We start from the raw sequence: 13,566 nt of genomic DNA, 5'->3' as shown, positions 1-13,566 counted from the left end.
GCGGATGGTGAAATTATGGTTTGCATAATTATTTCCTCATGATTTAATTGAATATATTAAAGATTAGGCACATGCATACCAGGGACTCTAATACAGGATAACACATTTCCCTCTGTCTCTGCAACCCTTGCAGCCGATAAGGTTTAAATGAAAGCAGAAATGCTCGTGAAAGACATTTCTGCATTTAGATGTGAGTTGGGCCATTCGAGGGTATATTTGAGCACTTGGTCATGAGCCACGAGGTGGAGGCTTCTGTGGAGAGCAGAGGCCAGCAGCTGTCTTGTCCAACGTCAGGCTACAGGATCTGGTAACACACCCAGGCATTCACACCTCAGACCTGCAGCACAGCAATCGACTGGCTTGTTCTTACGCCAAGCTGGTAAACAGACCTGCTGCATGGCTCTCTCCACCACCGCTTGAACCCTGCGTTTCAGAGCTATGACCAGTCACTGGCTAGAAACCCAATGGCCATCCTCAGCGTCTTCCTTTTTCTCTTCCCCTGTGTCCAATGCACTAGTTACTTTGAATTTTGCCTCCAGTGTAGCCTCTCTTCTGGGTCCCTTTTGCTCTTACTGTGTTTGTTGCTCTAACTTCAGTTATATCTCCCTCCTTTTCCTCCTACTTCCCAGCTTAACTCCCTTCAAACCCGTCCTCCACCTGGCTGCCAGGTCTTAAACATGGCATTTCAAGACCTCCCTGTTTGTTTGGGCCTCTGATGCCTCTAGAGTCTCCTCTCTCACCCCTGTGACTACTTCCATGTCTGGATTCTGGCAAACATCGATGGTGCCCCTTTTCATCTCGTTGCATATGGCTTCCACTTGGCCATACTGCCCTTATCCTGACTTTTCCTGCCTTTTATTCATATTTCTATTCATGTTTTCTACCATCTTCCCTTCGAAAGCTGTTTCTGTTCCAATCTCTCCCATGAACTGTAGAAGGCATGGCCAGTTTCTCTTGTTACACAGATTACAGGTTCTACATAGTACCTACAGGTTCAGTTTCACTTGTCTCCACAACTAGATTCTGAGCTTCTTAGTGGCAGGAGACTAGGTCATGCTTATCTAGCACATAATAGATGCTTAATACATGCATGTGAAATGAAAGTAAATTTTTTTACTTTCCTTCTTTGCCAGCTATATAACCCTTTCATTTTTATTCTCACAAACATGTTTCTAGTAAAAAAGAGAGCTTTTCTTTGGCTTTCACACATATTCTAATAATAATGATAGCAATAATTATTACTTCCAGTTATTGAATGCTTTTCAAATGACAGGCATCATTCTAAGAATTTTACATACTTTCTCTCCTTTATTCTTCACAACAGCCATGTGAGGGAAGCATTACTGTACGTATTTCGTGTCTGAAGAAACTTAGCCTCAGAGATGAAAGCAACTTGACTAAGGTCTGGCAGCTGACTTTGGAACATACCTGCAGATGTGGGTCTCCTGAGAGCAAGGCATATGCTTTCAGTTACCTTGCACCTGCCTCTTACTGATAGTAATTACCATTTGTTGAATAGGCTTGGGAAACATGATCTTTGTCAATTGTTTTTAAAAGATATTTTAAAACATGCATAATATGTGAATACCTTCTCTTACTTAAAAGAAAAACATTGCAGAATCTTTGACCACTCATCCCAAACCCATCCCCCAGCTAGGAGGAAACTACTGCGAGCTTTGTGTGTAGTCTTCTAGATCTTTCTCTGTGTTTACACACACTGCACATACCCACATTGTACAGTTGACTCTTGAACAATCTGGGTTTGAACTGTGCAGGTCTACTCATGTGTGGATTTTTTTTTCACTAAATATGTGGCAAAGAATCTGTAAATATGTACATAAATCTCTGGATGTTTAACCATGGATGTGAGGTCCTGCAGGGGGAGTGGGCACATTTAACCCCTATGTTGGTCAAGGGTCAACTGTATTAGTGGGGTCAAAGCAAGCTACTTCAGCAAAGAGGACCCCAAATATAGCTGATTAAAGAAAACCAGACATGTATGTTTTCTCACATGATAGTTGCAAGGTGAACAGTTCAGGTAGCAAGGTGGCTTTGTCCACACAGCCAATAGCAGGCCTTCCTTCTCTTTTTTCTGTCTTCATGGTTGAAGTTAGGTCAGAGATAGCTCCAGATCCCATTGTCAGGAAGATGCCTGGAGGAGCTTACACCTGTGTTCTCAGGAATAGACCTACAAATGTACACCCTCACTTTCACTGATGCTCCATTGATGGATTACAACCATTTCAAATCTAAAAAAATTCTGTCAAATAACTTTCTATTCTGGGGAGCTATACCTATTCACATGGTTGCCAGCTGTATATGAGAGGCTTTGTTTCCTAAATTATCATTAGATAATATTGATACTATCAGATTTTTTTAATTTTAATTTTTACTTTATTTTGCTTTGCAATACTGTATTGGTTTTGCCATACATTGACATGAATCAGCCACGGGTGTACATGAGTTCCCAATCCTGAACCCCCCTCCCACCTCCCACCCCATGTCATCTCTCTGGATCTTTTTTTTTTTTTTTTAATTTTACCAATCAAAACAATGAGGAATCTTTTTCTTACTGATTTGTAAGTCTCCATAATAGACTCTAATCTTTTATTGGGGATATATATACCAAACAGCTTTTCTTTCTCTCTAACTTGTCTGTTGACATTGTTTATGGTTGGGTTTTTCAACCATGGCAGTATTGACAGATTGGGCTGGATCAGCCTCCATTGTCTTGTACATTGTAGGATGTTTAGCAGCAGCCCTGGCCTCAATGCATTTAGATGCCAGTATTATCCCACCTCACTTCCCAAGTTTGGGCAAGTGAGAATGTATTGCCAAGCATCCCCCAGGGGGCAAAGCTTAATTATTAGTACAATTAAATTGAAAGTGCTTTTTATTATGATTTTGCTTTTTTGCATCTTAAGAAAGCCTTTGCTACTCCCAAATAGCATAGCTATGCTCTTTTATTTTCCTCTAGTGTTTTTATAGTTTATTATTCTTTGAAGAATAGTTAAGCTTTAATGCCCTGGAAATTGTGTAAAATGGGACGTGGAGATCTGTACCAGAGCCAGCTTCTGGCCCAGCCTGGATCTGGCCACCGACCCTGTTTTCCTGGCCTGATGGCTCTCTCTGCTCTCACAGTCCTAACGCCGTGGCCACTGAGGCCGTAGACGAAGGTGTTCTTGCTTGGCACTGGCTGAGGAAAGTCCATCATACCTGCACCCTGATTAGATGGGACCTGGGAGGGGGCTTGGACTTCTCCAGGGCCTGCCTGGCAGGACACACAACCAGGGAGGGTGAAGGAGTCAAAGCTCCAGCAGGTGGATTTCTACCAAGACGGAGAAGAGAGGAGGGGGAATGTCAGCCTTTAGATGGCTTGCCCATCCTCCTCCAAGGAGTTCTAAGACACAGCGGTTTCATACTGCTTTTTTCGATACATCCTGCAAGACTAAGCTGAGAGCAGTATTGGTTGCAAAGCTGTGGCTCTCACCTCCCTGTATTTGTTCTCTCTCCTTCCTGAAATACAGAGTTAGCATGTAGGCATTTCCCAGGCCTAACTGAAGTTAGAATTCCTCTAGTATTTACCTTATATCCATAGCCAATTTCCCTACTTTTATGCAATTCTCCCTCCCTTTTATTCAATCTGAGAATGATTTTTTGCTATAACAAAATTACAACTAAAAGTAGCAGGGCTGGGACTTTCCCTGGAGGTCCACTGGTTAAGACTTTGCCTTCCTATGCAAGTGATGAAGGTTTGATCCCTGTTTGGGGAGCTAAGATCCCATATGCATTGTGGCCAAAAACCCAGCACATAAACCAGAAGCAATACCGTAACAAATTCAGTAAAGACTTAAAAAAAAAATCCATGTCAAAAAAAAATGTTGAAGAAATAGCAGGACTATGACTGGGGTGGAGTAACTAAGGGATTGGCTTTGGGTGTAGATTTGGGAGAGGGCACCAAAATAAATAATAAAGTCAGTAACAAAGATTAATATCATTCAAATGCAATGTATTTATTTTGTCTTTTTCATTTCAACTATTTTTAATTAATTTATTTATTTTTAATTGATTGGTGATTGGTTTACAGTATTGGTTTTATTTCTGTCATACATCAACATGAATTAATCATAGGTGTACATATGTCCCCCTCCCTACTGAATCTCCCTCCCACCTACCATCTAATCCCATCCTTCTAGGCTTTTACAGAGCCCCAGTTTGAGTTCCTGGAGTCATACTGCAAATTCCCATTGGCCATCTATTTACATATGTTATTGTATATGCATTCTTGCTACCCTCCCCATTTATCTCACCCTCTCTGTATAAAACTACAATGAATAAAATATTGAAATTTTAAATGAAGTCAGAATCTAATCTTACATTTGCTCAGTTTACACACTTCCCCTAATCCTGGGAGAATTTTGTAAAGAGTAATCTGTTTTCCTTTGTGACCACATGGACTGCAAGATGACAGGCGTCCCTGTCCTTCACTATCTATTACTGTTTGCTCAAACTCATGTCCATTGAGTTGGCAATGCCATCCAACCATCTCATCCTCTGTCACCCCCTTCTCCTCCTGCCCTCAGTCTTTCTCAGCATCAGTGTCTTTTTCAATGAGTCAGTTCTTTCCACCATGCAGCCAAAGTATTGGAGCTTCAACTTCACATCAGTCCTTCCAATGAATATTTAGGGTTGATTTCCTTTAGGATTGACTGGTTTGATCTCCTTGCAATCCAAGGGACTCTCAAGAGTCTTCTCCAGCACCACAGTTTGAAAGCATCAATTCTTTGGTGCTCAGCTTTCTTCATGGTCCAACTCTTGCATCTGCATGTGACTAGGGGAAAAGTAGCTTTAACTATGTGGACCTATGTTGGCAAAGTGATGTTTCTACTTTCCAATATGCTATCTAGGTTGGTCAGAGCTTTTCTTCCAAGGAGCAACTGTCTTAATTTCATGGCTGCAGTCACCATCTGCAGTGATTTGGGAGCCCAAGAAAATAAAGTCTGTCACTGTTTACATTGTTTCCCCATCTATTTGCCATGAAGTGATGGGGCCAGATGCCATGATCTTAGTTTTCTGAATGTTGAGTTTTAAGCCAGCTTTTAAACTCTCCTCTTTCAATTTCATCAAGAGGCTCTTTAGTTCTTTGTTTCCTGCCATAAGGGTGGTGTCATCTGCATATCTGAGGTTATTGATATTTCTCCTGGGAGTCTTGATTCTAGCTTGTGCTTCATCCAGCCTGGCATTTCGCATGATGTACTCTGCATATAAGTTAAATAAGCAGGGTGGCAATACACAGCCTTGATGTGCTCCTTTCCCAATTTGGAACCAGTCCATTGTTCCACATGCAGTTCTAACTGTTGCTTCTTGACCTGCATACAGGTTTCTCAGAAGGCACATAAGGCGGTCTGGTATTCCCATCTCTTTAAGAATTTTCTACAGTTTGTTGTGATCCACACAGTCAAAAGCTTTAGTGTAGTCAATGAAGCAGAAGTAAATGTTTTTCTAGAATTCTCTTTCATTTTGTATGATCCAACAGATGTTGGCATTTCAATCTCTGGTTCCTCTGCCTTTTCTAAATCTAGCATGTACGTCTGGAAGTTCTCTGTTCACATACTGCTGAAGTCTAGCTTGAAGGTTTAAGCATAATCTTGCCAGCATGTGAAATGGATGCAGTTGTGTTATAGTTTGAACATTCTTTGGCATTGCCCTTCTTTGGGATTGGAATAAAAATTGACCTGTCCAACCCTGTTGAATTTTCCAAATTTGCTGGCATATTGAGTACAGCACTTTCACAGCATTTAGGATTTGAAATAGCAAAACTGGAATTCCATCACTTCCACTTACTTTGTCCATAACAAATGCTTCCTAAGGCCCACGTGACTTCACAGCCCTGCATGTCTGACTCTAGGTGAGTGATCACACCATTGTGGTTAACTGGGTCATCAAGACCTTTTTTGAACAGTTCTTCTGTGTATTCTTGCCACCTCTTTTTAATATCTTCTGCTTCTGTTAGGTCCATAGTGTTTCTGTCCTTTATTGTGCCCATCTTTGCATGAAATGTTCCCTTTCCTTCAGTTCAGTTCAGTTCAGTCGCTCAGTCATGTCTGGTTCTTTGCGACCCCATGAATCACAGCACGCCAGGCCTCCCTGTCCATCACCAACTCCCGGAGTTCACTCAGACTCACTTCCATCTAGTCCATGATGCCATCCAGCCATCTCATCCTCTGTTGTCCCCTTCTCCTCCTGCCCCCAATCCCTCCCAGCATCAAGGTCTTTTCCATGAGTCAACTCTTCGCATGAGGTGGCCAGAGTATTGGAGTTTCAGCTTTATCATCAGTCCTTCCAGGGAACATCCAGGACTGATCTCCTTTAGGATGGACTGGTTGGACCTCCTTGCAGGACTCTAATATTCTTGAAGAGATCTCTAGTCTTTCCCATTCTATTGTTTTCCTCTATCTTTGCGTTGATCACTTAGGGGGCCTATCTTATCTCTTCTTGCTATTCGTTGGAACTCTGTATTCAAATACATGTATCTTTCCTTTTCTTCTTTGCCTTTAGCTTCTCCTTTCTCCGCTATTTATAAGGCCTCCTCAGACAATCATTTTTCCTTCTTGTATTTCTTTTTCTTTGGGATGGTTTTTGGTCACTGCCTCCTATACAGTGTTATGAACCTCCATCCATTATTCTTCAGGCACTCTGAAGAACTATTTGTTGAATTATTCTTGAATCTATTTGTCACTTCCACTGTGTAACCATAAGAGATTTGATTTAGGTCATACCTGAATGACCTAGTGGTTTTCCCTACTTTCTTCAATGTAAGCCTGAATTTTGCAGACTTACAAAATCATGATCTGAGCCACCGTCTTGTTTTTGCTGATTGTATAGAGCTTTTCCATCTTTGGGTGCAAAGAATATAATCAATCTCATTTCGGTGTTGACCATCTGGTGATGTCCATGTGTAGAGTTGTCTCTTGTGTTGTTGGAAGAGGGTGTTTGGTATGACCAGTGAATTCTCTTTGTAAAAACTCTGTTAGCCTTTGTCTTGCTTCATTTTTTACTCCAAGGCCAAACTTGCCTGTTACTCCAGGTACCTCTTGACTTCCTACTTTTGCATTCCAGTTCCCTATGATGAAAAGGACATGTCTTTTTGGTGTTAGTACTAGAAAGTCTTGTAGCTCTTCATAGAACCATTCAACTTCAGCTTCTTTGGCATTAGTTTTTGGGGCATAGACTTGGATTACTGTGATGTTCAGTGGTTTGCCTTGGAAAGAAACCAAGATCATTCTATCATTTTTTGGATTGCACCCAAGTACTGCATTTCAGACTCTTTGGTTGACTATGAGGGTTACTCCGTTTCTTCTAAGGGTTTCTTGCCCACAGTGGTAGATATAATGGTCATCTGAGTTAAATTCACCCATTCCCATCCATTTTAGGTCACTGATTCCTAAAAATTTGATGTTTACTCTTGCTATCTCCCATGTGATCACATCCAACTTACTTTGATTCATGGACCTAACATTCCAGGTTCCTATGCAATATTGTTCTTTATAGCATCAGACTTTACTTTTACCACCAGACCCATGAGTAATATAATAATAAGAAATCACTGTATTACATGATAAGAAATCCATAGGAAGAAAATGGTAGGCTCCAGGCATGTTACAATCATCAACTCAGTTATGCCACCGAGGCCGCAGATTCCTTTCTCCTTCTATTGTGCTGTCTTCACTGTCAGCTTCAGCCCAAGGCTAGTGTTCCAGGGGATTGTGATTTGCAGCAACATCCCAGAAATTACATTCAGAGAAGACACACCTGCTCGTGTAATTCTACTAAGTTGTGTTTTGGACAAAAAAAAGGAGAGCCTTTGTGTAAATTAACTCAGTGATATGTTTTCTTCCTGGTATCTAGTTTAGCTTCCTTGAGGCAGCTTGAGTTTGGGGTCAGGAATAATGATGGGAAAACTAGAGACTTAATTTTGTGATTTTGGGGGGACACTCCAGAGAGAATAGATCTGGGTGGCCTCTGGGAAGCTGAAAGTGCAAGAATGCTGGGAACTTTGGGCAGGAGATGAGGTGCCAGAAGGAAGGAGGGAAATGAGAAGGAGGCTGAGGATTGACTGCTATAAAGTATGTAGGACCTGCCTACTCCCTCCTCGCCCTTTAGGACCTTGGATAAGGGTTTCAGGTCTAGACAAACTTGACCTTCAGACCGGGGCCACTGTTTCACTTGATCCAGTGAGTGGCTCCATTGACATTTACTTGGGAACTTGGGGATACTTCCCAACCTGGCTAGACGGGCCTGGAAGCTCTCTCTCTCTGTATGTGTGCCTTTCTGTCTCTGATGGCACTGTAAATGGTATCAGCCTGGTTCACAACATGAAAACCTCATTTTCTTTGTTTTTTGACAGCTGCAGCAGCTCAGGCCAGGTGTGGAGGGCCTTCTCTTGGTCACCTGTCACACTGTAGTGTGACAGTGAGCCGTCACACTAAAAAGGGCTGGCCCTTTTTAGGCTAAGCATCATGACCCCAGCCTGGGGTTCACCAGATTGTTGGCTAACTGATTGCTGATCTGGTGGAGGTGGGTCTTTCCAGGATGAAATGATGTATCTGGCCTTGTACTTAATGCATGGCCCAGCTCATTCTTCCCCACATGTGGGGAATGGGAGGAAGTAACTTATTTGATTGACTTCAGAAAGAAACGAACATGTTGGACCCAGCCAGCCTCCCTCCACTTTCACTCTTTTGGAGTTGCTCATCCATAGAGTAGGCTTAGAGATCAAATTGCCAACATCTGCTGGATCATCGAAAAAGCAAGAGAGTTCCAGAAAAACATCTATTTCTGCTTTATTGACTATGCCAAAGCCTTTGACTGTGTGGATCACAATAAACTGTGGAAAATTCTGAAAGAGATGGGACTACCAGATCACCTGACCTGCCTCTTGAGAAACCTGTATGCAGGTCAGGAAGCAACAGTTAGAACTGGACATGGAACAACAGACTGGTTCCAAATAGGAAAAGGAGGACGTCAAGGCTGTATATTGTCACCCTGCTTATTTAACTTCTATGCAGAGTACATCATGAGAAAAGCTGGACTGGAAGAAACACAAGCTGGAATCAAGATTGCTGGGAGAAACATCAATAACCTCAGATATGCAGATGACACCATCCTTATGGCACAAAGTGAAGAGGAACTAAAAAACCTCTTGATGAAAGTGAAAGAGGAGAGTGAAAAAGTTGTCTTAAAGCTCAACATTCAGCAAATGAAGATCATGGCATCTGGTCCCATCATTTCATGGGAAATAGATGGGGAAACAGTGGAAACAGTGTCAGACTTTATTTTGGGGGGCTCCAAAATCACTGCAGATGGTGATTGCAGCCATGAAATTAAAAGACACTTCCTCCTTGGAAGGAAAGTTATGACCAACCTAGATAGCATATTCAAAAGCAGAGATATTACTTTGCTAACAGAGGTCTGTCTAGTCAAGGCTATGGTTTTTCCAGTGATCATGTATGGATGTGAGAGTTGGATTATGAAGAAGGCTGAGCACCGAAGAATTGATGCATTTGAACTGTGGTGTTGGAGAAGACTCTTGAGAGTCCCTTGGACTGCAAGGAGATCCAGCCAGTCCATCCTAAAGGAGATCAGTCCTGGGTGTTCATTGGAAGGACTGATGCTGAAGCTAAAACTCCAATACTTTGGCCACCTCATGCGAAGAGCTGACTCATTGGAAAAGACCCTGATTCTGGGAGGGATTGGGGGCAGGAGGAGAAGGGGACAACAGAGGATGAGATGGCTGGATAGCATCACCAATTCAATGGACGTGGGTTTGGATGAACTCTGGGAGTTGTTGATGGATAGGGAGGCCTGGCGTACTGTGATTCATGGGGTCACAAAGAGTCAGACATGACTGAGCGGCTGAACTGAACTAAACTGAATCTGATTTCTGCCATACTCCATGTGGCCTGATCCATTCAGGAAGGCCTCTGATTGTTCAGCTGGAGGTGAGGATTGGGTAAGTCTCTTCATTCTGGAGGCCTTAGAAAGTCCATGTAATTACACATCCACACCATATACTCCAGTCCAATTATGTCAGAAATAAGGCTGTCTGATGACTTCCCCCTCACCTCAATGACTCTGAACTATTGACCCCTAAAATTCTAACCCTAAAATGAAATTTATCCCAAAAGAGAGAGGTACATAAAGCATCTACTTCCACAGGAAACTTTAAATTTGCTCATTCATTCAACAGATACTTAATAAGTTCATACTATGTGTACAGTGTGGTGCTTGGTGCTGGATATGTTGTGGTGACCAAATCCAGCATCACAGAAGTAATAACCAGTGTGTGTGTGTGTGTGTGTGTGTGTGTGTGTGTGTGTGTGTGTGTGTATGTTGGGAGTGGTAATGGGGAGTAAGGTCAGTAAAGAGAGAAATCCCTAAATTAGTTTATGACAACTGTTAAGGAATTTTACTTGAAGGAAAAGTGCTATGAGAGTCACTAGTTCTCAGCCAGATCAGTCTGCCCACACATAGCCTCAAAGACACCCTCCCACACCCCATTTCCCATTAGGCAGAGGGCAACAGACAAAGCGAGCCCTGGAAATACCCGTATGTGTCCCTGGGGTAGATACACATGTTATAGTAGTTCTAGGTTACAGAAGTATCTTTAATTAAAGATGTTAAATTGCCAAATTAAGAGAAGAGGGAACACCCACCAAAAAGAAAAGAGCATTGCATCAAGGAAATAATTGCTTCATCACCCCATGCTGTCCTACACTTTTAAGAACAGGAACATGAATGTTTTTTGGTTCACAGCAGGCGTCAGCCTCCTCTTAGAAGTTGGGTGCAGTTCTTAAGTTGTTCTTTAAAGCATGTGGGTGTGGAGTGAGGCCCCAAAGATGCAGGGAGACCTCCTATTGAAAAATATCTTTCCAGTGTTCCCACAGATGAGAAATTTTTCCTGATTTACAAATAACTGATTCTAAAGATTAAATATGTTAATAATTTTTTGTATAAATTAAGGTAATCTGTATTGGGATACTAGCAATTTTGAGAAACTGAGGCAGTAATAGAGTATTTTTTACTGAGAATTGAACTGACTGATTTCCAGAAATTATCTGGTAAGAGGTTTTTGAGGTGTGATTATCCCAATGTTTTTGAGGTGTGATTATCCCAATGGGTTTTGAGAAGGTAAGGGTCTTGCTGAAGGTTGTACTTCTGTCAGTCAGCATAGTTGTGATTGGAACTTAGAACATTAAAAAATTTTTTTTATTTGGGTATGCCAAGTCTTAGCTGTGGCATGTGGGATCTAGTTCCCTAACCAGGGAAAAAACTCAGACCCCCTGCGCTGGGAGTGCAGAGTCTTAGCCGCTGAACCACAAGAGAAGTCCTAGAATCCAGGACAATCTGACTCAGTCAATGCTTTTGTCTCATGGAGCATTTCTGGGAAGGAAGGGAGAGAGTATCTTTGCGACATGAGAGGGAGATGGAACAATAATAATAGTATTAAGTCAGGTGTGTGTGTGTGTGTGTGTGTGTGTTAGTTGCTGAGTCGTGTCCAACTCTTTGCGACCCCATGGATTGTAGCCTGCCAGGCTCCTCTGTCCATAGGACTTTCCAAGCAAGAATACTTGAGTGAGTAGCCACATCCTTCTCCAAGGGATTTTCCTGACCCAGGGATCAAACGTGGGTCTCCTGCATTGCAGGCTGATTCTTTACTCTTTGAGCCACTGAGGAAGCCCATTAAGTCAGGTAGCTGCAGTTTACTGGGTACACACTCTTTTCAAACCACCTAATATATGTAGTGACCTTTGCCCTATCAACAACCCAAAAGGGAGAGTGAAGAAGTTTGCATGACATGCTCAAAGTTATGCATCTTCTAGGTCCAGAAGGCAGCTTGGGTTGCCAGATAAAATGGTATCACTGCATTCCATCCCTAGGGTTGAAAACTGCTGGTGCTTTTGAGAGGACATGCTGTTAGAGGTGGGAAGTAGCCTCGGGTTCGTGATTCTGGGCATAAAGTACCTTGGGAAGCAATTGAGACCCAAGAACTAGAATTCTGTTAAGTTTATTTTCCTACTCTGAATGTGTTATATTTATATATGGAATTAGCTCAGAATCACATTTAGAGTTTAATCCATACCTCTTCCATGGGGAACTTTGGGTATATTGCAGGAACTCAGTGTACATTGGTAGTTCTTAACCCTGCAGGGAAGGGAGGGGAGAAGAAGCAGGAGGAGGAGATTCTGATAGAGTCAGGGGGTCTCTCTGGCTGCCTGGGAGTGGGCTAGTCTGGTCATACTTTAGCTCTGCTTCATCTTCCCCAGGCCCCCAATTTCTCCCATAATGGCATGAAACCAACTGCCTCAAGTTGTTTGGTGTTATTCTGTCAAAGTCATCAGAAGAAACCTCATGTTCGAGACACTAATGAGCATGAGCCCCTAAGAGGTATGCAGGGGACCATCAGTCTCTTTTTAAGAAAGTAGTAATCTTCTGGGGAGAAATAATCTGTGTTGTGGAAGCTTTTCATGGGGACTAAACCCCAAAACACAGTCAGGGTGGACTCAGGAGTTTGCTGCCACAGGCTGGAGCAGATGAGCTCCTATCACTGTTGCTGCTGAGTGTGTGTTTGTTACTCAGTCGTGTCCCACTCTTTACGACCCCGTGGACTAGCCCTCCAGGCTCCTCTGTCCATAGGATTCTCCAGGCAAGAATACTGGAGTGGGTTGCCTTGCTGCTGAAAGCTAAGCCCAATTTACATTGCTCCAACTACTACCTGAATCCATTCTTCGTGAACTCCCCGGAAAGTCCCAGGTGCTCTTGCCATGCTACTCAAGTCCCAGGAAGTGGTTTGGGTTCCCCAACTTCCCTTGGTGTGTAGATGCAAACTAAATGTGATGCCAGGCCATGTGCACAAATTTAGAAGGTTAATTAACTGTTTCAGGAAGTCGAATTAGGCATGCTAATAAGTCCTTAAGTGAAACACAAGTTAGGCTGTCTGATGAAAAAGGGCTTTGCTGACAACTTCATTAAACTTATATGAGGAAGTGAGTCAAGCATTTCAGCAGAGGAAATCCAGTAGACAGTGGGCAGGAAACTATAGGAACACCAGCAAGGCTTAGAGACATGTGAACACAAAGCATAGTTCACAGGATTAGAATAATTGACTTTCGGATGGATGCATGCCATTACATAGAGTTAATGAGGCTTTGTTTATTCACTCATTTAAAATAATTTGTGGAGCTGTTTTTCCATCCCAGGTCCTGTACTAGATAAGGAAAAAGGTATGAAGAACAAGATTTAGAGCCAACTAAATCTCAGTACTTACATAGTTTAATGGGCTAACATTATCAGGAGTTTTTAAGAGAACTAGATAGGCTAGTGGACAATTTGAGCAAATATTCTTGTTTTTTCGAATTCTGAAACATTTAGTCAAAGTGCATAAACACAAATGTACATTTTAATGAAAAATAAGAAATACCTGCAGATCTATGGCCCAGATTAAGGAACAGAACATTACTAAAACCTCAGAAGCCTCCAATACCTTGGGAAAAATACCTTCCCAAT

Source organism: Ovis canadensis, chromosome 1 (genome assembly GCF_042477335.2).
Source record: "Ovis canadensis isolate MfBH-ARS-UI-01 breed Bighorn chromosome 1, ARS-UI_OviCan_v2, whole genome shotgun sequence".
NCBI classification, from domain to species: domain Eukaryota; kingdom Metazoa; phylum Chordata; class Mammalia; order Artiodactyla; family Bovidae; genus Ovis; species Ovis canadensis.
Note: the sequence above shows the minus strand (reverse complement) of the source record.